Consider the following 25,350-nt stretch of genomic DNA (forward strand, 5'->3'; position numbering starts at 1 on the left):
TTCACTTAGATTTCTAACCAGCAATTCTAACAAAATATCTTCCTTTTCTTGATTAAAGATTTCCTCTCCACATAAGATCTTGCTGGATGACTCTATTCCCCAGGATACTACCTATAATTGGGGAAATTAACTTCTTAAGAAAACAATGGAGGGGAAGAGATGGGGATTTGAAACAGGAAATATGATAAATAAGGTCAGGAGAATAGGAAAGGAAGTGTTGTGGGAGAATGGTAAAAGAAGGGCTAGCACTGTCATCTTGGATAGTAAAACAGTGCCAGTCATCAGGTTTTGAAGGTAGGCCTAGTCAGCAAAAAGATGCCTATAGTGGTATATGGAGCTGACATGTATAGGTGCATGAAAGCTGTTAAACTTTCAGGAATTCTACAAGCCAACTGTTAAACACAGCCATTAATAAAATTTAAATATATAAGTTTACAATTAAGTTAATTATATTAAGAACAAAATTTCACAAATAGTAAAAATCATCACTTTTTAATCTATTTCTTCCTTTTATCTGTGTTGAAGTTTGTGATAGAAACTCTGATAGAAATTCTGTATAATGGTGTGCTACTACACATGTCTTCCCAAGCAAACATCTCTTGCCAATTCAATCTTTAGTAACACGAGACTGCCAGCCTTGAAATCAATCATCTGGGAGTATTTGCACAGATGAAATTGGCAAACACTAGGAATCAGTGCTTTTAACCAGAACACTGCTAAGAACAGACCAGCAGAAGACAGGGAGGGGAAGGGGGAGAATTTCCATAGGAAAGACAAAGGGATACGATCGCAGACCAATATAAGAGAGTTCACCACTTGTAAGAGTGGAGGCCTTGCTGTAAGAGAAGACCCTAGGCAAGAACAAAGTACCTCAGTTTATGGGTAACAATGCTGCCACAGTTGTGCTTGGAGCAGTCCAGTAATAGCACCTTAAGTCAATGTGTTTTCTACCTTTTAAAATTTGGTTTATAACTTGTTAACATACCATGGTGTTAAAAAGATAGGCTCTGATACAAGCCTGCCTGGGCTTGAATCACAGTATGACACATCATTTTTTTGTTCAACTTATTTAAGTTCTCTGTGCCATAAGGCAGAACAGCAAGCATGCTTACCTCAATACCTTACTAAAGAATTAAATGACTGATAAAAAAGAAAGCAGCTACGGCAGATGGTAATTTTCAATAAAAGACTCCTCTCAGGGAATCATATTTGAGCTTGAGGAAAAAAGTGTTCAAGGGAAGGCAAGTACAGATTCAGCATGTTCAAGGAATAACAAAGAAGGTAGGTCAGCAGGAGCAAGTAAATAATGTGAATAACTGATATGGGGTGTGAGGATCAAGTGTGGATTTTTAGTGTGATGTTAAACCACTGGGGTGTGTGTGTGTGTGTGTGTGTGTGTGTGTTTTAAGTGTGATGCTAAAACACTGGTGGGTTGGAGGGAAAAAAGAGTGACATTTTTTAAAAACTCCTCTGTACGGAATTGACCACAGTAGGGAAATCACAGAAACAGGAAGATGATTGAGGAAGCTAGCCAAAGTGGTTCAGACAAAACACAAAAAGTAGACAGAATTGAGAGGTGATGCAGTGCCACCATCTCTCTTAGAAGGCTTGGAAAATCACCTCTCCAACCCTTACCTAAGTCTTCATCAAGTGTCTGATGAACAGAAAGGATCAATCTCTATTTCTCCCAGCTTGTTCCTGCTTGAAATGCTTGGAGTTATGATATAATCCATTTCTAAAGATAATAAGATACCAACTGGACAAAGCAAAACCCTACAGACTAATAAAGGAAGTGCCTCCACCTCCAGGTTAACTAAGTCCCAATCCCAGGTTCCCTGACCACTTATTCTCCTGCCATTTCCTCCTGGACAAGTCTTAGATGTATACTCAAAGTCTCTCTGATAGCAAATGCCCATTTATACCCCAAAAATATAAGGAGTCTGAAACTCTCAGTGAATGGAAGTAGACTACTACCACACCCTGTTCCAACTTGCTGCTGTTTGGGGGACCCGAGTTCTAGAGGAAGCAGGCTGATGACACCTGTTTCCAGAGCTTGCATTCTTGGCCACAAGACCATCACCTGTCAATAGGCTTTGGTGAAATCCAAACCGATTCACCAGAAGAATACCAGGTCCTTTGTGCTAGGGTAAAGGGAAAGTCAGAAGTTAGGTGACTTGTCCTGCCTTCACTGTAGTTTCTGGGCCCAAGGAAGGAGTAAATAGTTGTTTTGTGTGTCATATGGCATCACATGTTTACTTTTTAATCCTAAGGACTCACTAAGACATACTGTATTGTTTTACCTACACAAAGGCTACCAAAAAAAAAAAAAAAGTGAGAGCAAGGTCTCCACCATGTATTTAATACAGCAGCTGGCAAATTTCATCTGTAAAGACACAAATGGTAAATATTTTAGTTTCTGTCAAATATGTGATCACTGTTGCAATCACTCTATTCTGCTTTTCATAGTCCAAAAGCCAGCCGTAGACATACATAGAGAAATAAGTATAGCTATGTTACAATAAAACCTTATTTCCAAAAATAGGCAGTGGGCCAGTGGCTCACAAGTTGTAGTGTACAAGCCTCTGTCCTAATAATAAACTTATCTGAGGGGAGGACAGGGGACATTACTGGGGATTGATCTTGGGGCCTTATGAATGCTAGGAAAATGCTGTGCAACTAAGCTACACTCCCAGCCCAAAGTTTCAATATACTGTATTGCTTGGATCAGATAAAAACTCTAATCCTTCTTCCTTGAAAGAAACACAGACCAAAAGAAAAATAAATTTGCAGGTATATTCCAGAGATTCACACACTAGCCTAACCCACAAAAGACATCAACAAAAAAAAAAAACAGATTAAGACCCAAGATTCAAGTAAGAGAAACTCGTGCAAATTCACAGGTACAGTCACATAAGAAATGCTACAAACAACAGCATTTCAAAAGTGCTATGGCAGGGCTGAGGTTGTGGCTCAAAGGTAAAGCACTCACCTACCATGTTTGAGGCACTGAGTTCGATCCTCAGCACCACATAAAAATATATTGAGCCCACCTATAACTAAAAAATAAATATTAAGGGGTGGGGTTGTGGCTCAGCGGTAGAGCGCTCGCCTCACATGTGTGAGACCTTGGGTTTGATTCTCAGCACCACAAAAAATAAATAAATAAAATAAAGATATCGTGTCCATGTATAACTAAAAGAATATAAAATATATATATATATATATAATTTTTAAAGTGCTATGGCATAACAAAAGAAAGAACAAGACAAAATAAAATCAGCCAGGGTAAGATTAAAAAGGTTACCCAGAGAGGATAAAACTTAAGGTGAATTTCAAAAAAAAAACCATATAGAAGCTGACTAGGGAAATAAAGGATCAGTTACGCAAAGGAGGTGGAAAAAAATTATGAAAAGGCATAGAAGCAAATAAATACAGCATATTCGAGGAGTTATGTGCCATGGTTTGACCAAAGGGAACACATAAGCAAAAGACAGGACCAGAATAAGGACTTCTGCCTTGATGCTCTAGATCAAGGGGAGCCACGAAAGGATTAACATTATCTGTCCTGTGAACTTCTATACATAGTTGGTGAAGATCAAATAAAATAAACGACTGTTGTTTATTTAACATTAATCTTCACTATTTTTCAAATATCTCCTTATCAATGAGGTCTTCCTTGATTATACCAAATGAAGTAAGAACTCTTAACTTTTATCTTGCTAAGCTTTACTTTTTCCCATAGCATCTTTTACTATCTGGCACACAGATTTATTCATGTGTATAAATGTATTTAATATATTATACATACATGAGCATATATGAACTCACCCAGCTCTTTCTATTCTGTAAACTTCCTGAGGGCAGCGACCATATTTGTTTCATTCAGTGCTATATCAGTGCCTAAGAGTGTCTGGTTGTTTTAAGACTCAATAAACTCTGGCTGAATGAATTACTAACTACAGTCTTTCTGTAAACAATCTGCTTCTCTCTCTTCAATGAATCTTAGATAAGATGACTGGACGAAAAATCAAAAGATGTATAATCTAATGCTAAGTGTAACAAATTTGTAGCTCAGTCCTTTAAAAGGTCACTTAAGCAGTGCATCTGTAATCCCAGTGGCTCAGCAGGCTGAGGGAGGAGGATCGTCAGTTCAAAGCCAGCCTCAGCAATTTAGCAAAGCACTTAGTAACTCAGTAAGATCCTGTCTCTAAATAAAATACAAAACAGGGCTGGGGATATTGCTCAGTGGTTAGTGCCTCTGAGTTCAATCCCTGGTACAAAAGAAACAAAAAAGGTCACTTAAAACATAACTAAGAGTCAAAAGGACTACAGACAAGAAGAGAACATAATAGAATCAACCCTTTTATTTAACCTATGGGCTTTACCCATCTCTTAGAGATTAAAATATATATATATATATTATATATATATTCAGATACACTCCCTGCCCACTCTAAACTGGCAGGCAAAGCCCTTTTACACAGCTTTTCTTAGAAAATGTCTCAAAGTACCTCATGCTGCATAAATAGGAATTGACTTGGAAACTTACTGACTTTTACCACAAACTAAAGTCATTCCAGATACAGACTTAGGTTGATTTCACTGTTAGACAATATTAAACAAATTTACTTGATGTTTAAAGTTACTTTTTATTTCAAACAAGCTAATCTTTTGCCAGTAAAAGATACTGGCCAATGAAATCCCTATAAAATATAATATATATACAGGATTGAAAATAAAAGCCCAGAGCATCCCTCTGCTCAGTACTAACACATAATGGTATTATTTTAAATGAAAATAATTAAAAACACAATTCATATACTTCCAGGATCATAACTTTGCAACACTAATATATAGGCAAATTCTAACATTTCCAGGAAGCATATATTTGGTCCATTATGACAAAGCCAGCAGATGGCGCTCAACAGATTTCTGTTGAAGTCTCTATTTAGTAAGAAAATTTTCTCCCTAACAAGGAACAACTTTTTCAGATGGAAAAGAAAGCAAATTCAAAAAGTTTAAAAATCATGTAATGTATGGTCCCTCAATTAAAAATGCTTCTTTAAAAGAAGAGATTTGTTTAAAGTTCTAAGCGTATAGAATATGTAAGGTCTTTTAGTTTCAATATACAACTCTGCCTCAGTTTAGCAAAGCTAAATTAGCTTTGGAGAATGCTGGTTTTCCTGGTGGCTTTAAAAAAAAAATTCCAGTCTCTCCCCCTCACCACAGTTTCACAACTCCCTGGAACTGTTAGAATAATTAAGTCAGCATTAAAAAAGAGACACTCAACCTTTTGTGACAGGACCAGATATTTGGTTGAAATGCAGACAACATAGGATTTTTATTAATTTTTGCTAAAATTTTTAGTGAAAGGCTGGAAATTATTAGATAACATTAACCTCTCTTGGCTCCCCATTCCTACCTTCTTCCTTGTCTCCCCTCCCAGAAAGCAGATGTTAGAAGCTTATTCTCTGATATTTGTTCACTGACTGAAAAGGAGACATATTCTGTCATTACACACTATATCGCTCTGACATCTGTTCTCACCCATCTCTCATAGTTACTTCCCAGCTTCCTTGATTATGTATCATTCTTGGTTCTCTTGGTTTTCCTCTAAAATCATCAATAAAGTTGGGTGGGCTGCAGCTTCTAGGATATTTGGTATAAAATGTATGTGCTACAAAGCACAGAAGAGTCTCCAAAACCTTTATCAAGTCACTCCCCTGAAACTCTTGGGTGGTCAAGAGGATAAAATCCTAACTCCTAAGCCTGCTCCTTCTATTTGTAGTGTACAAGGATATTCCATAATCTAGCCTAGTCCCTCCTTACCTCTCCAGCTTCATCTCCCTCATAAAACCCAAACCCTGTGCTACAATCATACCAAGCAGCTGACAGTTCAAGGTCATACATTTTTGTTTTGGGGGATTTTAGAGAGGTAGGTTTCAATCCACATACTGGGGATTGAATGCTGCTGCCAGTGCTTTACCACCAAACTATATTTCCAACCCTTTTTATTTTGAGATAGAGTCTTGGTAAGTTACCCAGGCTGGCCTCAAACTTGCAATCTTCCTGCCTCACCCTCTCAAGCTACTGGAATTACAGGTCAGCACCACTGCACCCAGCAAGGACATATATTTAAGCCTCACTTTTATTACTTGTCTCATTGGTTGGCCATGCTTCCCCCTACCTGTTAGAACAAGATAGCAAAGCATGAAACAACACAATTCTCTCTATCTTGAGTAGAAATCTGGGTTCTTTCCTCAGGTGAAAAGTCTACTTACCTGACTTAACATATACTATGCCTGACCCACTGCATGTAGATCAAGGTTCCTCCAATTCTTTGAGCCTATCAGATTTGGGAAATGGAAAATGCTTAAGTAGGAACCAAGCAGGCCATATATAATCACCTCTCTTCAGATATCATTTCTACATTAGGATACAACATACTATTATTAGTATGGGAAAAAAAGACACTCAATGTTGGAAAGTGGGAAACAGCCAACTACATCAAAATTATGGAAGGAATTACAAATACAGAACAAGGAGGCATTGCTTGGTGGGATTGGTGTAATACTGGAAGAAAACCACAGGCTTTGAAATAACATGAATCTGAATTTTTAAGCAAGTACTTCAAATTCTTTTGGGAACCTGCTAGACTATAAATTCTATGAGGGTAAAAATTTTATCTATTACAGACAGTCATATTTGAAATGCATAAAACAAAATGACTTACTCATCACATGGTTACAATGTGCCAACACTGTTTTAAATGTTTTACACAGAGATGGGGTCTGGCTCAGTGGTAGAGAGCTTGCCTAGCATGAGGCCCTTGATTTAACAAGTACTACTGCAAAAATAAGTAAATTAAAAACTAACAAAACAATAAAATGTTTGTTTTACACAGCATTTAATCCCCTAACACCTATATAAAGTATTAGCATTGTAACAAGGTATGGCGAGTACCTAGTATACAGTATATTCCCTTCCATCCTCGATTAACCTATATTTCAGAAGCTCCTTCTTTATACCTCTCTTTATAATCTCTTTTAATAAAATGTACCATTTTTCAAATACAGCCAAATAAGGAATGACAAATTTTAATATATTTCGGTTTTACTTAATTATGGGTAAAAGAATTTTTAAATGGATGGCAAACTGGCTTTATGAAATTCTTCTGAAAAAAAAAACTATACCCTATACTCAAAAGAGAATACAGGAACAGTAAATAACTTATCACATTAGTTTTAAAAGAAAATGTATAGGGGCTGGGATTATGGCTCAGCGGTAGAGCGCTCATCTAGCATGTGAGAGGCCCTGGGTTCAATCCTCAGCACCACATAATAAACAAAATAAAGGTATTATGTCCAACTACTTCTAAAAAATAAATATTAAAAAAAAGAAAATGTATAGTGTTTTCTTAAAACTGGTTACTCTTTCTACTTTATAACAATATGGGCATTAAGCAATACATAGTACTTAAAAAAGGTAGTAAAGAAGGCAATTCTATCATTTCAGATAATAACAATTTTTTTATCTAAGATGATAAGAAAAAATGTTTTAAATAAATAATGAAGTTTTTTGAAGTTTCCCTTTGAAAGTTGAAATTTTTTAAGCTTTGTGAAAATCTATATAAGGTACATTATACATTTCCAGGCTTTCTTAAGGACAGGAATATTAACCGAGCAACTGCAATGTACTAGGATCTTTATGTGTGAGTAACTGCTGAAAACCGAATGATACCTGTGAAGCACTGCCCAAAGTACCTGATACGTAGTAAGTATATAATAAAGATGAGCATTGTTCTTCTTTTTAACATCCAGTTTAATCCTCACAAAAACCCTGCAGTATGGGTACTACTCTGTTAAAACTTTTCAGATGAAAAATCAAGGCTCCTACAACTGGTTTTAGTAGTACTGCAGAAATTTAAAGCCTAGGTCCTTGCACTTTTCTCTGCATGATTTCTCTAACTGTGGTCCCGAACCAGTAGTGTCTCCTGGGAACTTACTAGAAATATAAATTCTTAGCTCTGCCTTAAACATAGTAAATCATAAATTCTGGGGGTGCAGCCCAACAAACTGTGTTTTAATAACCCTCCACATGATTCCAATGCATGCTCCAGTTTGAGAACCAGTGATCCTACAGCAGTACAATCCATGTGCCAGTTATCACAAAGGTCTAGCATCTGGCCTAAATGGTTGCTCTTCCTCCCAACTGATTCCACTTTTCAACACCTTGTTCTGCCTAAATAATACCATCAAAGTCCTTATTTTACAAATCCTGAGCAATAGCCCACTTCCTTCTCACACCATCAGGGTTAAGAATAAGACAGTGCTTAGGCACACACACACTCTATTTCTTTCCCTAATTCTGACTTCCTTGAGCTGAGCCGATTTCCTCTACAACACTATTCTTCCATGATACTCTGCCTCGCCACAGGCCCAAAGAAATAGAGCTGATCAGAGACTGAAATCTCTGAAACCATAAGCCAAAATAAATCTTTCCTCTTATTTAAAAAAAAAAAAGACACATAATAGCACTACATCATTAGGAACCTAGGCTTCTGGTTTAAATTCTAGCTCTGTCTCTTAGTAGGTTGCAAGACCTCAGCAGATGATGTAAGTTCTCTAAAATTGTCCATCTTGAAAATATAGGAAAAAGTTATGTCATGAGGTTGTGAGTATGATTAAATGAGAACATGGAAGAACATATGGCATAGTGGATAAGTATTATCATGTATTAAATATATGGAGACACTTATGATTATCATTTTAATACAAAATATATTTCTGCCACCTTCTATTACATACACAGGCACATACATACATTATGGCAACTGAAAAATCAATACAACCATAATCAATACTCAACATAAGAACTGGGGCTGAAATCTCAGAATATCATTTCTCAAAATACCCATTTTTTTCCTATAGTCAAGGAAAGAAACCATTTTTAATTCTGAGATTTATTAAGACATGGACAACATATCAATATACCAGATGTGGCAAAAATAAATTATATTTCACAGAGATCTAGAAAATGGGGATTTGTGGAGAAAAGACATTTGCTATAAAAATATCTGTGGTAATAGGTTCTTAATATAACGCTGCCTGGGATCCTTAACCATACAGAATAGAACAAACTAGGCAGTCAGCAAAACCTAGTAAGTTCTACTCAAAGTAGAAATTACGAATGCCAGAGGTGACTAAGGATTCTGTGTTCCTAACAGTAAGTTGAGATTGATCTCAATTCTGTGTTCCTAACAGTAGTTGGAGATTGTCTTTAACAAATTCAAGATGATGACAGAAATGGTAGGAAATAAGCCTACAACCAGATTGGTGGGTCTTATGAACCAAAAAAGGAATGTACCATCGCCTGAGCAGTAAGATAAAACTCACATTTCCTTCTGTGGACAAAACAAAGAGAGCTGAAAATGCCACCCTAGCTGCCAGATGCTTTGTACATCACATGGGGTCAGCTGTTAATCCAGAGTTTTGTGATGGGCTCCAAGGATGCACAAGAGCCTACAGCTTAAAAGAGTAAACAAACAAACAAAATTCTGAGAGTATTAAGTGGATACCTTTTATACTTAAGGGTAAGTACCCTAAGTTATGTTCTCACATAAAAGGATACAAAGGAAACAATAATCTCTGGAGCAGAAATGTGTACAAATGAGAAAAAGTACTAAAAATGTGCATCACCAGCCCACTCATCAATAAGTAAATTTGTACACCTTTCAGAAAATATTAATTTCTATGCCCCTGATGAGGTAAATGCATTCTCCACATTCTATATGAATGGAGCTAATTTTGGACTTCCAAAGTATAACTTCGGTAACATACTTCTGAAGTATAACTTCACGAGTCTAAGCTAACAGGCTGATCTTATATGGTAGAGCAAAATTTCAAAGAGGGCAAAGAAAATCTTTAACCTTATAATAAGCATACTAGAACGTTAAACTATTAAGTCTCACCATTTCAATTTCCCTTTGAGTAAAATAAGAAACTAATTTCTAATTTATAGATTTATCAAACCAGTAAAACAAGATTAGTATCATAAGAAGCACACACAGAGAATTCCAAGTAAATAACCCACACATAATACAAAAGAATTAGACTATTTTGACTAAAATTCAAATTTCTTAATGGAATGTCAGTCTGTTTCACTAGCAGAGTCTCCTAAAACGTCAGAGCAGATGTCAAAGCAAAGTGGCACTCTGTCGCTGGTTTCTGGTCACAACGTACTGTCCTTTCATTTCTGGAGTGATGAGCCAAAAAAGTCTTCCCTTTGGGGGTCATAAGCCCACAAACAAAGAAAGACCTCATCTTTGGCTAATCAGAAATTTATAAGCATCCACACATGGGGCAAACCACTTACTGAAGATGAAATTTAGTTCTAATTGGGACTGCTTAATTAAAAATAGTTAAGTACCTACAAGGTACTGTGATACAAACTTAAATGAAAAAAAAGCAATAAAAATAATTAAAACCTGAAGTCTGTTTTAATCAATTTTTTCATTGCTATGACCAAAAGACCTGACAAGAACAGTTTTAAAGGAGAAAAAATTTATTTTGGGACTCATGGTTTCAGAGGTCTCATTCCATAGACAGCTGGCTCTATTTCTCTGGGTTTGAGGTGAGGCAGAACATTATGGCAGAAGGGTATAATAGAGGAAAGCAGCTCAGGACGTCATACCAGGAAGTGAGACAGACCTCTGCTCAACCCAAAGGCATGCCTCCAGGGACCCATCTCCTCCAGCCACACCCTAACTACTATAATTATCACCAAATTAATCCCTACCAGGAGATTAATGCACTGATTAGATGAATCCTCTCATAACCCAATCATTTCACCTCTAAAATTTTTGCATTGACTCACAAAGAGATTGGGAGCAGGGGACTCACATCTAAACCATAAGAAAGTCCCTGCCCTCAAGATGCACATAACAGAGCCACATGTGGCAACTGAGCCCTTTGCAATTAAGGGACTGAATTTTTAATTTTACTTCATTTTAATTAAACAGCCATGTGTAGCTAGTGACCACCATATTGAATGTAGCAGCTCAACATAATCACATCACCAGGTATCCTCCAGTCAAGCCAGGTCCCTAAGCAACCCTATAACACTATGTCTACATCTAACTCAAAAGACTGTGTTTCCTTTTATGGCTCTGCTCTTCCATCTCTCTACAGCCTATCTGGCTAGGCTGGCAGAGCACCATCCTTCCCAAAGGCTTCCCAATCATTTCTGTCAATATATCATTCCTCTGCCTTCTATGAGCTTCACTACCTGCATAGTTTGTGTAGCACTTGAACAAGTATTGCTGGCACTGTCATTAACTACTCATCAGAGCCCCTGCCTCCTCAATGAAAGAATATTTTTCTTTAGTATCTTCTTAATTTCTTCAATTTTCTCTAATTCACCTAATTGGTACTTAATAAAGACTTGTTCTGAATAAACTAAAGGTACAGAACATTACATTTCAATCTTCATTAAACAGCAAGTCTTTTTTTTCACTAAAAAGCTTAGAAAACATCAAATTATTATAAAAATTATGCTGTAAACATGCTCTGAAAAGTCTCTGACCTACATACTTTGTCTGTTCTGCAAGTGCCAAGGAAAAGTAAGAAAATACTACTTACAGCTGGACATGATGGCACAAACCTTATAATCCCAGTGGCTCAGGAGGCTAAAGCAAAGGAATCACTAGTTTAGAGCCAGCCTCAGTAATGTGGTGAGGCCCTATGTAACTTAGCAAGACCCTCTCAAAATGAAACATAAAAAGGCATTAGGGTTGTGACTCTGGTTAATAGCCCTTGGGTTCAATCCCCTGTATCAAAAAGAAAAGAAAATACTATTTACAAATGTAAAGCACATTAACTTGAAAGCAAGTTTCCGAAACTGATTAAGACATCCAACAAAATTCCTTCTGCAATTCTTGCTCTGTGAAACTATCAAAAGCCAGATTGAGGAACACTTGACTTCCTTATTTCTGCTGGCACTAGTGACAAAGTGTTGTTGTTTAAATACAGGTCTTAAATTTGGCTGGACAGGGCCACCAGTCCACAAAATATTGGAGTAGACCCATGAGAAATGTATTGTTAACCCAGGTTGGTAATCCATTTAAGAGATCAGAAGGCTGATAATGCACTTTGTAGTCCCACAATGCAAATAAACAGCCAAATGCGAATCACAGATTATTTCAACTACAGCTACAGAAATAATACATTTCCCAAGAACAATGATAAAACTGTGAGATGACTAAACTGGTCCTCTTCTCTACAATCAGGAAACTGAGAACATTAAGCTCAGGCAACCTAAGTTCTACAGTTCTTTTAAAACACTAACTAATGCAAACTGTACTTACTGAGGAACATTTTTTTTCTTTAACTGATTAAAGTTTTACAGCCTCCTCCCTCTGAGCAAATATCTGCACTGGCACACTTATCTTCTAGTATCATCTGAGTTCTGAGGTTTGCTTTAATTAGCATGAGCAGACCACATTAATCTACCACACAAAGTCTAAGTCTTACCTGAGGCTGGAAACCTTAAGTCCAGAGTGGACAAGAATCCAGTGTGGTATCAAGAAATAAAAAAAACAAAACTGTTTTCCAAGATCTAAATGCAAGTGTAAGAGATATGCCTTTCTGATTTTCCTTTTTAAATGGGATTTTTAGCCATTCACAACATCTGAATCCTACCACCACTGCAGCTGCTAGTGGCACCCTCTCAATCTTCATTTCTCTGGATGTAAAGTGGAAATATTAACCAAGCCCTTTGTTTGCTGTTAGATTAAAACAAGCAATGTGTATTAAGTTGCTGGCTATAGTACATTGCCAAAAATAGGTTCCCAGGAAATACAAGTATCTTATTATACTTTTTCATTCCCTTAGAAAACAGAGAACAATAACACCATAAAGACTGATCCATATTCTAACAGCTACAGTTAAAATCATTCATTAGAAATGGTTTTGTTTTGTGCTTTTTAAATAACGAAAGGTATCTAGTGCCAGAATTTTTTTCTTACGATGTTCCTCTATTGTCAGGAAATTTTTGCCTCCTTCCAAAAGCTGTAACATGCAAAATATTCAGTACTAAGAGAAAAAAGAAGAAAGGAAGAGGAACATAATAAGCCAGCTCTGTTGAGGTTCTGGAAATTTGTTTTGAAATTGAAATGGCTCTTCCCCTTGAAAATCTAATAAACATGGGTTTTATCCCAAACATATGGCAGGTAATGACTATTAGCCCATATATTACATTGGAACATGTCTCAGAACAAAATTTATATCTTGCATCTGCATGTCTTATCAAATTAAAGTACTTTTTAAACATGACTTTGCAGGGGGAAAATGCCTTTGGTTTTCCTGAGGGAGGCATAGATATAAGTTAATGTAGAAAAAATATTCTTTATAGACATAAAAAAGCAAGTTTCTAATTGAAGAATCTGAGAAACGCACCCCAAATGTTTCCTCTTTCAATGTGTTCTTACAGTCATTTTGGTTAGGGGATCATAGATGTCTAATATAAACCATTAGGGTCAGTGTTAGGCCCAGTAATCTCCTCTAGAGTGCTCCAAGTTGCATGTGACGTTAACCACAAGGTATCTGTAGACCACTGCAACACTTTGAAAACCAGTAAAGAATATTATTCTAATACAGAAAAGGGATCAAAGAACCTGTGCAGAAGTTGTATTTTATATGAGAAATGCCTTCCTGTTCCATGATCTTGACATGATTCTCACTGGTCCAGAGCTAACAATTCACCATCCTCTTGAGGAAGCTCTAAGTATAAATATGAAATATCCAATCATATATTTTATAACTATTACTGACTTCCCTAAGTCAAAAATTACAATACATATTTTATTCTATTTCTCCCACTTAAGAGTAATTTCAAATAATAATCACAAACTACTCTATGTGTCTGTCTACAGCTTACAAAGACATTCTAATCCTTACCTGTCCAGTACAACAAGGAGCTCTCTTTTCAAACATTACTCCCTTCTTCACCATGCTACATTTTTTCCTCTTGGGCCATTTATTCCATAACTTTCACTGTAACTACTCTGTGCATATAGTCTGAATCTTAAATTCAGACCAATTCTTTAGTTGTCTTGGCCTACCTCCTGCACATTGGGCAGACTAATTATCCGCAAGTTCTGCCACCTAATCTTATAATCCTAGCCCCTTTGGAACTATAAACCAATCCTTCAATTTCCTTGTTGCTCACTTTCCCCAATCTTCCAGAAAATTAGGCTCACCCATCTCCAAAACAAAGTGACACCTATGACTCATCAAATTTTTCACCCAGGCTGACCTCTCTCAGAAAGTCCATTCCCACTTGTAGAGTTGACTGTAGGACATTCACTTGGGTGCAAAGTGGTGGTAGGACAGAAGTGACTCACTAGTATCGAAAGTATGGGATTCATCCAAATCTTCTCTAATTCTTGAGAACTACTGTCTCCTTGTACCTTTAACCTATCATAAGAGACATCAAATCCCTTTCCTCCTCCTTTGGAAGTCTAAAAATCTTCCTTCCTTTTCAGCTGTTAGTCTAGGGGAGGATATATTTACTGCTGCTAGTGTGGTTACTAGGTCCGGAAATGCTTAGTGTGTGGGAGTAGTGGCAGGTCCTATTTAGTTTGTTTTCTAACTACCAACCTTTCCTTCATGTACCTGAATTTTTCTTTTATCAGACAGCACTCCTCATCCCTTCTCTCCTTGGGGAAAACACTATCCTAACATTTTAGAGCCAAAGGATATATATACTGTTCATAAAATATATTAGCAGTCACATGGTTTACTGCAAACAAGTAGTTCAGATCCCAAGTCCCATAAGGACTAATGTTAATAATGACTCAGGAGTCAAGATACAGGCACAGTTCCTAGCATGTTTTTCAACTAAGTGTTTCCTTATTAGCAACATCTTCAATCACTTTTCCTTGTTAGCAACATCTTCAATCACAACGGTGACATCACTGAAATTCTGGGCATACACAGGGTAAATTAATAAATAAAAGCCAAGAACAAGTGAGCAATTTGAAAGGGAACTGTTCTAACCAAAAGTGAATTGACTAAAATATTAGCTTTATCTATCCTGCTTTTCATTCACTCACCATATCAATGCTTACTGAATGCTCACTACATCCATATTAAATACAGTTGTGATAGTTCAGATGGGAATTACATTTGTTTATAAAGCATGTATAGCTACAAAGGTAGAGACAATGTTTTGCTCAAATCTCAAGCAATTCATTACTCATTATGAGCTCTCTGCTGAAGTTAGCCCTTTTACATATTTTCAAAGACATAACTTACAGAGAACCAGAGTGTCCCATTTTAGGATAATCCAATATGTAAAAGGTGCTTCCAAACTAGAGAAAACATTAGAGGGGCAAAATGAGCACTCACACCATCTCCTTAAAATATCCAATTCCTCTCAAACAGATAAATTTATGTACTCAACCAATTGACCAAAGTCAACATCTCCAATAATTAGACAAGAATATGTTAAGTGTTGGAGCAGGGGTTGTAGGTCAGTGGTCAAGCACTTGCCTAGCACATGAGGCACTAGATTCAACCCTTAGAACCTCATAAAAATGAGTAAAATAAAGGTATTTTTAAAAAGAATGTTAAGTGTCCTCAGGTTATACACCAATGAGGACATAATTTATGCAGTACTTTTGCCAAAACCAGGGGAAAAAAATCACGCAAACCCAAACTCCTACAGAATAACTTGCTTATATTCTTCACAAGTGTCTATATCATGAAAGACAAAGAAAAACAGAAATTATTATGGATTAAGAGTCTAAAGAGAGGAATTGTTACTGATTAAGAAACTATAGAGATATAAATACAATGTGTAATTCTGGATTAAATTCTGGATTGGGTTGGATGTAAAAGATGTTTTATAAAGGATATTACTGGGATAAAGAAATTCAGAGATAGGCTGCCACAAGAGTATGACATCAGTATTACAATTCCAGTTTTTGTTAACTGTACGGATTGTGAAAGAGGCCCTAGTTCTTAGAAAATAAAAGTTGAAACACAGGGAATGGTGTATAATGTATTCAACTTTCAAATGACTCAAAAACATAAAAATACATAATATAGATAATGATAAGCAAATATCAATAAATGTTACTGGGATGATTAGAGATAAAATTATGTTCTTCTTACCATTTATCTGTAAGCCTAAACTTATTTCAAGTAAGTTTTTAAGATTTTTAAAAACAGGTAACATGGAAGATTAAATCTGAGGTACTTACAAGAAAAAAGTCTAAAATGATATTAACATTTTCATTTTTTATGGAACTGCTGTGAACTTACAGTGAGACAGTTTGGCAAATAGATTTGAGAGGTCCAATTTTGGTTAGACCCGCCCCCCTTGTCATTTATTAACTGAGCCATCTTGAGCTTATGTTTCCTCAAAAGACAACACAGCTTCCTCTACCTTCACAACTTTACTGTGAAACCCAAATGACATAAAGTATGAAAATGAGCTTTTTAAACTATTAGATACTATTCAAATATGAGCTCTTCTTATTACAGGTTATCTCCTGAAAGATTATAGAGATGCAAAAGAAGTTTACATACCATTAGGTAAAGTATTCAGGGAAAACCAAGAGCAAATTAGTGAAATGGACCAATAGAAAATTATAAAAATATGGCGGAGTTTTCCTCCCCAAAAATATACTTTTAGCAAAGGAAGAATATAAAAACAAAGCCAACTTTTTTTTTTAATCAAACTCAGGTAAGTGAAAGCCATCTCCACTAAAAGATATTTCTCAATTAAACGATGTCTACTTATATCTGAAACATGGAGCTTAAAAATTACTAAAAAGATCTAAAACTATTGTTCCTCAAGAATCCAGGCAGCCCAGCAGATACACATTAGGATAAATAATATCTCTAAGAGGTCTGACTTAACCACAAGCCGCTAGGGCCATTAAAGCTTTTGAAGCATACACCAAATGTAAGGAAAGGAGGACCCAAGGGAGAGTCAACCATCTGTGAAATTCTATAAGATATAACTTTTCCCTTATCTCCTAAGTCTCCAACTTCATTCTGGAGGAGAAAACAGGCCCAGCCCGCCTTTGTCCTCACTAAGACCCAGTCACTATTCTTTCTGTCCTTCAAACACATCAAGTTGGTACTCACTTTAGAGCTTTTGCATTTTATTCCCTTGAGGCAGAATAATGCCAACTTTTTCACAATGATAGCTCCTCCCAGTCACTCAGGTTTCACCTTATACGGCATGTCCCTCCCCTCAGAAGCCTCCCCTCACCATCCACCTAAAACAAAATAGTTCTAGCCACCATCACATCCTCTGGTTTTATTTATTTTCATAGACCTTTTATTCCTGTTAGGTTTTCTAAGTCATCTGCCCCTGCACACTGTAATGCAAGTACCATAAGAGAAGGGACTGTATGTTTTGTTCATGGGTAAATCCATCCATCAAGAACAGGACTTGGTATAAAGAGGACATCTGAATGTCAGAATTCCCCAGCTCCAGCCCAAAATTCACATCTAATCCTTACACGTGAGTGAGATTAATTGACTCTTAGGAATAAAATATTAAAGGCTCAAACGCAACTAAAGTTTCTGGAATTCCTCTTCTCCTGACTTAACTTTTCCTTCTTTCCCATTCTCCACTAATTATAATTCCATCTACTCTTTTATCTTAAAGAGCTTATTTATTCTCACAGTAAGAAGTACCAATTTTTAGAGATGATGTGTACTATCCCTACTTTAAACCCAACATTCTTGCCCCACAATTCCAAGCCCAAATCTCTTGCTATCAAGGACACTCATGTGTTCTTTGTTTAAAGAACAAGTTCATCACTGCCTCCCTATGCCTGATAATGGCATCAGCTGTCACTCATTCAAAATTTTCTGTCAACTGTCATTCAATCTGTCTTCTCTTTCACTCCCCATTTCTAATGAAGTGTTCAGTCCTTTTTTAAAAATATTTCTTTCATCTGCCACTGTCTTTCCATTTTCAACTCATTAACCTATGGACACCATCACACAAAAAAGGGATATTACTAAGCTTTTCAGAGGTTTTACCACCACCACCCAATGGAACTTTATAAATCCACCTGGCAATAATCAATATTTCTGTGGAGGCTGTTAGAAATACCTGACCTAGTAATGTAACTATACACTGCCTAACACAAAGGCTGTACTCAAAAGAATAAGAACTGATAAGACAAGAAACAAAGGCATAGTCATGTTTGCACTCCTGGTTGTCAAAAGTTCTAAGCCAGCCAGGCATGGTGGCACACATGCGAGTTTGCAAGTTCAAAGCCAGTCCCAGCAACTTAATGAGGCACTTAGCAACTCAGTGAGACCCTGTATCTAATAAAATAGTTTTTAAAAGGGCTGGGGATATGACTCAGTGGTTAAGTGTCCCTGGGTTCAATTCCTAGTACATTCCCCCACCCCAGAAAAAAAGTTCTAAGCCATCCCACTGTGAACATTTCACTAAAAAAAAAGTCATTAAAGGAATTTCATTTAAATTCAACAGTACATACTTCCACCTGCACAGTATAGAAACTTTCTTACAACTGCAACTTATTCCGGATGCATCTTTATTTAAAGACTTATTAAAATATTTATTTGGAATCCAGCCTATTTTTTTCTTAACTTGTAGAAATAAGTTCTCAGGATTATGTGTTTTTCATATTTAGTAGCAGTTTTCTCTCTCCTACCAATGATGCTCATCCCTAGTTGATCCCAAATATGAACTAAAAGAAAAACTTCAACATAATCATTGTCTGGTTTTACAGGTGCAGAGAACTGTACCTCCAGTTCAACAAACTCACCTATAACTAGTATTTTTCTTCACCAAAACAGCATAAATCACTATGATTTGACTCAGTTAATTGAGAATACAATACACTGTCACTTCCCTTTTTAAAAGAAGGATAACAAACTACCCTACTTATTACTAATAATAAATGTATTTGAAACCTGAAGTTTAAGCGATTCTTCAGTAAAGTCTGTTCAGTTCACTTCAACACATAATTATATACGAAGCAAGGCTGAACCTTGCTTCCCTAGCAGAATAAAATTTGTATAAACTTAACAAGGTTTACATTGGTTTCTATGACTAATTTTAGAAAACACAGACTCAAATCACAATTTTACCACCATAGAGCTATGCCTTTTATCACAACACATTCAGACCTCATCTCCTCATCTCTAAGATGGAATGGGGCTGAAGCAGATAATATCGAAGGTTTTTATTAACTCTATAGTTCTAGTAGACTCCAAGAAGAAAAGATCAGGAGGCTTCTAACTGATCTTTCTGCCTCTACCCTCTTCTTCCCAATTATCCTTCATACTACCACCAATAATTTTCCCCAAACTACTACAGAATAGTTTTCTGTTACTGTTACAAAAAACACCACACCACCAACTCAGTAGCTTTAAAGAACTCACATAGATATTGTACAATTCTGAAAGTCAGATGGCTAAAATGACTTTTACTGGACTATTAGCAGGGCTATGTTCCTTCTGAAGTTTCTAGAGAGAAAAAGTGTTATCTGCTTTTTCCAGTTTCTAGAGGCTGTAATTCCTGGGCTCATGGTTCCTTTCTTCACCTTCAAATTCAGCAGTGTGACATCTTCAAATCTCTGAAACTGACCCCAATTCTCTTCACACCCTCTTTTACTTATAAGAATCCCAATGATTACAATGAATCATCAGGATAATCTTCCATCTTAAGATCCATAATTTAATCAATTAGAAGATCCTTTTACAGCGTAAGGTAAATACATTCAGTTTCTGGGAATTAAGATGCAGACTATAAAATTCGTAGATGAAGACACAGGAGTCAATCTCTGTGAACTTGGTTTCTGCAAAGAACTCTTAGATAGGATACCAAAAGTATAAGTGATAAATAAAAAAATAATCTGGGCATTATCAAAATGAAAATTTTTTTAAATTGTTTTTTTTAGTTCTAGATGGACACAATATATTTATTTATGTGGTGCTGAGGATCGAACCCAGTGCCTCACATGTGCAAGGCCGGTGCTCTACCACTGAGCTACAGCCCTAGCCAAAATGGAAACTTTTTGAACTTCAAAGAACATCACTAAGAAAATAAAATTCAGCCCATAGAACAGCACATTTTGCAAATCACAAACCAGATAAGGAACTTGTGCCCAGACTATACAAAGAATCCTTACAACTCAATAATAAAAGACAATCCAATTTTTAAATGGGCAAGGAATCTGAATAGATATTTCTTTAAAGATATATAAATGACCAGCAAGCACATGAAAAAAGTGATCAAAATCATTAGCCATTTGGGTAATGCAAATCAAAACTACAATAAGATATCACTCCACACCCACCAACAGGGCTACAATCCAAAAGTCAGACAATAAAAACATTGGCAAAGATAGAAATGGAAAGTCTCATGCACTGCTGATGAGAATGTAAAATACAATAGCCACCATGGAAAACAGTTTGGCAATTTCTCAATATACTAAACAGAGTTATCATATAACTAAACAATTTTACTCTTAGTGTGTATAACCAAGAAAAATAAAAACGTATTCCTATACAACAACATTATTCATAACAATAAAAAGTGGAAAGGACTTGAATGAACAATAACTAGAATGGATAAACAAAATGTGGTATAGATAGATACACATCAGATTATTCATCAATAAAAAATATCAACACAAGCTCTAAAATAGTTAAAACTTGAAAGCATGCTGTCAAAAAGACAGTCACAAAAGGTCACATATACTTGACTCCAACTACATGAAGTTTGTAGAATAGATAAATCTATAAAGATAAGTAAATAAGTGGTTGCCAAGCACTGGGAGGAGTGGGAAGTGAACTGCTAATGAGTATGACATTTCTTTAGGGATGATAAAAATGTCCTAAAGTTACATAATTATCATAATGGCACAAACTGAAATGTAGACTGAGCATCCCTAATCTAATAAAATCCAAAATGCTTTTCCAAAACACAAAACTTTTTGAGCACCAATATGATGCCACAGTAGAAAACTCCACACCTGAAAATGTCACACAAAATTATTTAAAATTAATTTGGGGCTGTGTGTCGAATATGTACATAAAACAAATAGATTTCATGTTTAGACTTCGATCCTAAGATAGCTCATTATATATACACAGATATTTCAAAATCAGAAAAAATTCAAAACATGAAACACTTCTGGTCCCAAGTATTTCAGACAAGGGATTCTCTACCTGTATATAAAAAACCAATTAATTATACTTTTGAAAGGGAGAATATATGATATGTGAATCAACAAAGATGCTCTAGAAAAATCTAAGGCATTCAATTCACACGAAAACTAACTGATGAACATATATCATTCCCAAGTAATCAGGAAATAAATACATAAAATATTTTCTAAGATCATGTATTTTTCTTTATATGTTAAAATTAACAAAATCAACTAAGCATAAGAATTATATGAATGACTCATGTTGGAAAAAAATAACTACTGTAAACAGCAATGGTTAAAAATAATTAAATACATAATGAACAGAGTTTTAAAATATACATCATCAATGACTCCTTGGTGGTCAAAAAACAAAATTCCCTCACCTTTGTCTTCCTTTGGAACTAAGCTTCAACACTCTATAGTTATCCCACATGATTCCCCAACAGAAATTCAGCTGGACAAGAGTTTCTACTGTTTACCCTACCACCACTCAACTAACACCACCCTTATTGCCCATCTCCCTTTTGTCCTAAACAAATTAAGGAGATGTTTCAATCAACTAATTGGTCCTGACTCAAGGCCTGACTCAAATCACAAACTTTTCTCACCCTCTCCAGAACATAGCAACCCAACATCCTCTGGCCTCTCACAACTCTGTCAGTAGCTCTAGATGGCTCCTCCCTAACAAGCACCTTTCCAGCCCCCCAATGAAGTCAATGCACTTCCACTCCTTGTCCAGCCTCAATCTGTTAATTTATCCATTTCATCCTATAATTCACTCTCTTCAAGAAGAATGGTGTGTCAGCTTTCACCCAATCTTAAGGTAAACAACACTCTTGCCAATGACAGGGTGCCACCTAGCTGCAACACAAGGTAACTCACAATGGGAATGGGAAAAATCTCCATTTAAATTTTACAGAAATGCACAGCAATAAAAGAAAGAAGCCACAGTACAGTACCATTTGCAGGGCAATTTGTTTCATAGGTACATCTTATCACCCTGACTAGATTACCTCACAAGTCTTATAGGTATTATTTGTTCTCAGCTCAGTTTCATCATGTACTAGTCAATTTAGTATTTACTAAATCAAACTCAATTCCTGATGCATAAAAAATTGTTTGGTAATCTCTATCACAAGAGTATGAGTTTATTACAAATAATGAACAACATAGATAAGTACAAAATGAAAAGAAATCACATTTACTCACATATAATGGAGCTTGTTGTGGATTAAGTTTCATGACCCAGGTCACTGAAACAGAAATTGAAGAAATAAATGAGAATCAAATTGGAAATGGTCACCAAAAATATAAAAATCACCCACAGCTCTAAGAGTACAATCCTATGTCTGAGGTTACTGTGTGTGTGAGTGTGTGTGTGTGTGCGTGCGTGCATTGTGTGTGTTCAGCTTTCCTTAGAGATTTGGGAAAAAGGAGGCTCAAGGATTACAGAATTCCTTGTATCCCAGCCACTTTTCAAGTGGGGAGAATGATTTTCTAATTGAAGAAGAAAGACAAAGGCTTCATTGTCACAGAAAACCATTGATCAGATATTTAAAGCATTTATCAAAGCAAAACCATTAAATGTTCACTTGTGCTTCTGTATAACCCACCAAACTCACAAAATGCTGCTCAACCCAAGATATCCCCCTAGTCCCACTAAGGAGTTTGGGGAAAGGGAAAGGAAGCAGCAAAGGAGCTCTTTTGCTCACTGACATCTTCTCAGAGAAGATGCAGCTTGCCTTTAACCTAAAAACTCAGCTTCCTCAAAATTAATAGCTGAATTCCTTAATTATTTGTCATTAAATGAATGCTCACAAAAATCTTGAAGAACTTTACAGAAGATTCCCAATATTGTATAACACATTTCTGAATATTAAGAATAGCATGTAGGATTTCAGAATGATAAACATCCTGAATGTGACTATAAGCTGATCTTGAGGGCACTCTTTCCTTTCAGTACGCCTAAAGAAATCTACACTAAAAACCAACTTTAAGAAATGTAATAGTAACCAACTCTTTTAGTGGAAAATTTTAAGTGTATTTCAGATTCAAATAACAAACACTGATGAAAAAATGGCAGGCTTGAGTAATTGCTCAATGTATTAAATATCCATTTAATTTAAAATTAACTCACTGTGCTCTTTGGCCTTTAATCAGATTTCCCGGTCCTGTTCAGACTTGCTGAGATATGGGATTTAAAGAACCTATAAATTTATAAATTAATGGGTCTTGAATAACTTAAGAAGTGTTCCTGCCATCGCAAGCAGAAGAAACTGATATGAAAATTAACACATTGGTAACCCACAAGAATTACAGAAATCTTTGGGTACAAACTAATGACTTTTCAGCCCTCTTATGCGTCATAATTTGCTAAGGAAACTTATAATACTGTGTAAGGACCACAACATCAACTATCTGAGGGGCTCCCACTGCATACAGATGTGAACTGAGAGATGAGAGAGCTCAGAGGGCTCTAATGAAGAGCTGATGCCATCTGAACTGCTTGAACTATGTGTTTATTCAAATGTATTTCAAAGCCATAACCCATAACAAGTTTCTCTGATAAGAGGATTAAAGAGGGATGACAAAGTGTCTGTCCTCTCCCACTGGTCAAAGAGCCAGGTCATTGTGTTGTTGGCAACACAGGCTACTGAAAAGAATATATCTGTCAAAAGTAATAAAAGTAATGACCAGAAGGCTCCAGGAACAGATTGGTTTTTAGACTTCTTCAATGATGACACATGAGGGGAAAGAGAGAACTAAACTTCATTGTGTTTTATATATGATATTGTATTAATTCTCCATAAAAAAAGATCACTTTTCTCATTTCACTGGTGGGGGAGTCTTTTCAAAAATTAAACATATTTAACACAAAGAGCAAAAAGTAAACAGGAGAGCCTAAATTCAAACACTGTGTGATACCAATACATTTTTTTCTCCACATTGCCAGTTCTGATCAAGCCTTCCCAAAAACAAAGCTAAAGAAATGTACTCTGTCCATTCAATGGTTTTAAGACAGAATGTTAGGAAAAAAAACCTACAATTTCTTTCTTACCTAGAAAGCAATGAATGACTTGAAGCAAATTCACAAGTCCAATAGGACGGTTTTCATGTTACAACCAATATATGAGAAATACTGACAATAAAGATTGCCTAGCATTTGAAAGACTAAGAAGAAATATCAAAATTAAAAGACTACACGACATGGTGTTAAGTACGATCAACAAACCTACCACTCAACAGTAAAATCAGCTAGAGTTTTGAGCAGTCATAAATGTAAGGAGTGTGAAATAAACAGAAGCATAATAATTGTTTTTATTCTTTAAAAAAATAAGTTGTAGATAGACACAATATATTTATTTACTTTTATGTGGTGCTAAAGATTGAACTCAGTTCCTCACATGTGGAAGGCAAGCAGTCTACCACTGAGCTATAGCCCCAGCCTCTGTTTTTATTGTTTCCACATTTTTCACTTTAAAATGTTGAAAGAAAACAAAATTTCATAGTTCAGTGTCATATAAAAGTGACAAAATCACTTTATGTCAAAATAATACTCTCCCAATTTTAATGCAACTGTCTCAATTATATAAATTGATGTTGTCCCCTAACACTCACACATAAATCTCTTAAGGTACTTTAGAGAAGCAAAGGTTGTGGGTACAAGTATTCCTGCATTTTGATATAAACTATGGTCAGTCTTTTCTTCATAGAGTACAGTGAGGACACCTTCATCAGAATGAACCAAAGATGGGCATACAATGCTTAAAAGATAAACAATAGCACAAGTTTTAGAATTTTTGAAGTTCATGCTGTTCACAAAGGAGTATGCAGAAACTCAATCACCACAAGACTACACAGAAACTCAGGCATGAAGTGATATGGCAGTATGACCTGATTCAGAGAGAAAGGGAGACAGAAAGCACCTCCAACCAATGTGCCTAAGCAAATGAATGCAAAATCATAAAAGTTACAAAGGAAGCTACACCTAAATTAAATTTGGTGTCTATGGCAGTAGTCAGCCATCACTGTAAAAGGCAGGGTGAACAAATATTTTAGGCTTTGCAGGTTGTCTCTGTTACAACATATTTTTTTAAAAAATGGATATAGCTGCATTCTGATAAAACTACTTACAA

This window comes from Callospermophilus lateralis, unplaced genomic scaffold (genome assembly GCF_048772815.1).
Source record: "Callospermophilus lateralis isolate mCalLat2 unplaced genomic scaffold, mCalLat2.hap1 Scaffold_2226, whole genome shotgun sequence".
NCBI classification, from domain to species: Eukaryota; Metazoa; Chordata; class Mammalia; order Rodentia; family Sciuridae; genus Callospermophilus; species Callospermophilus lateralis.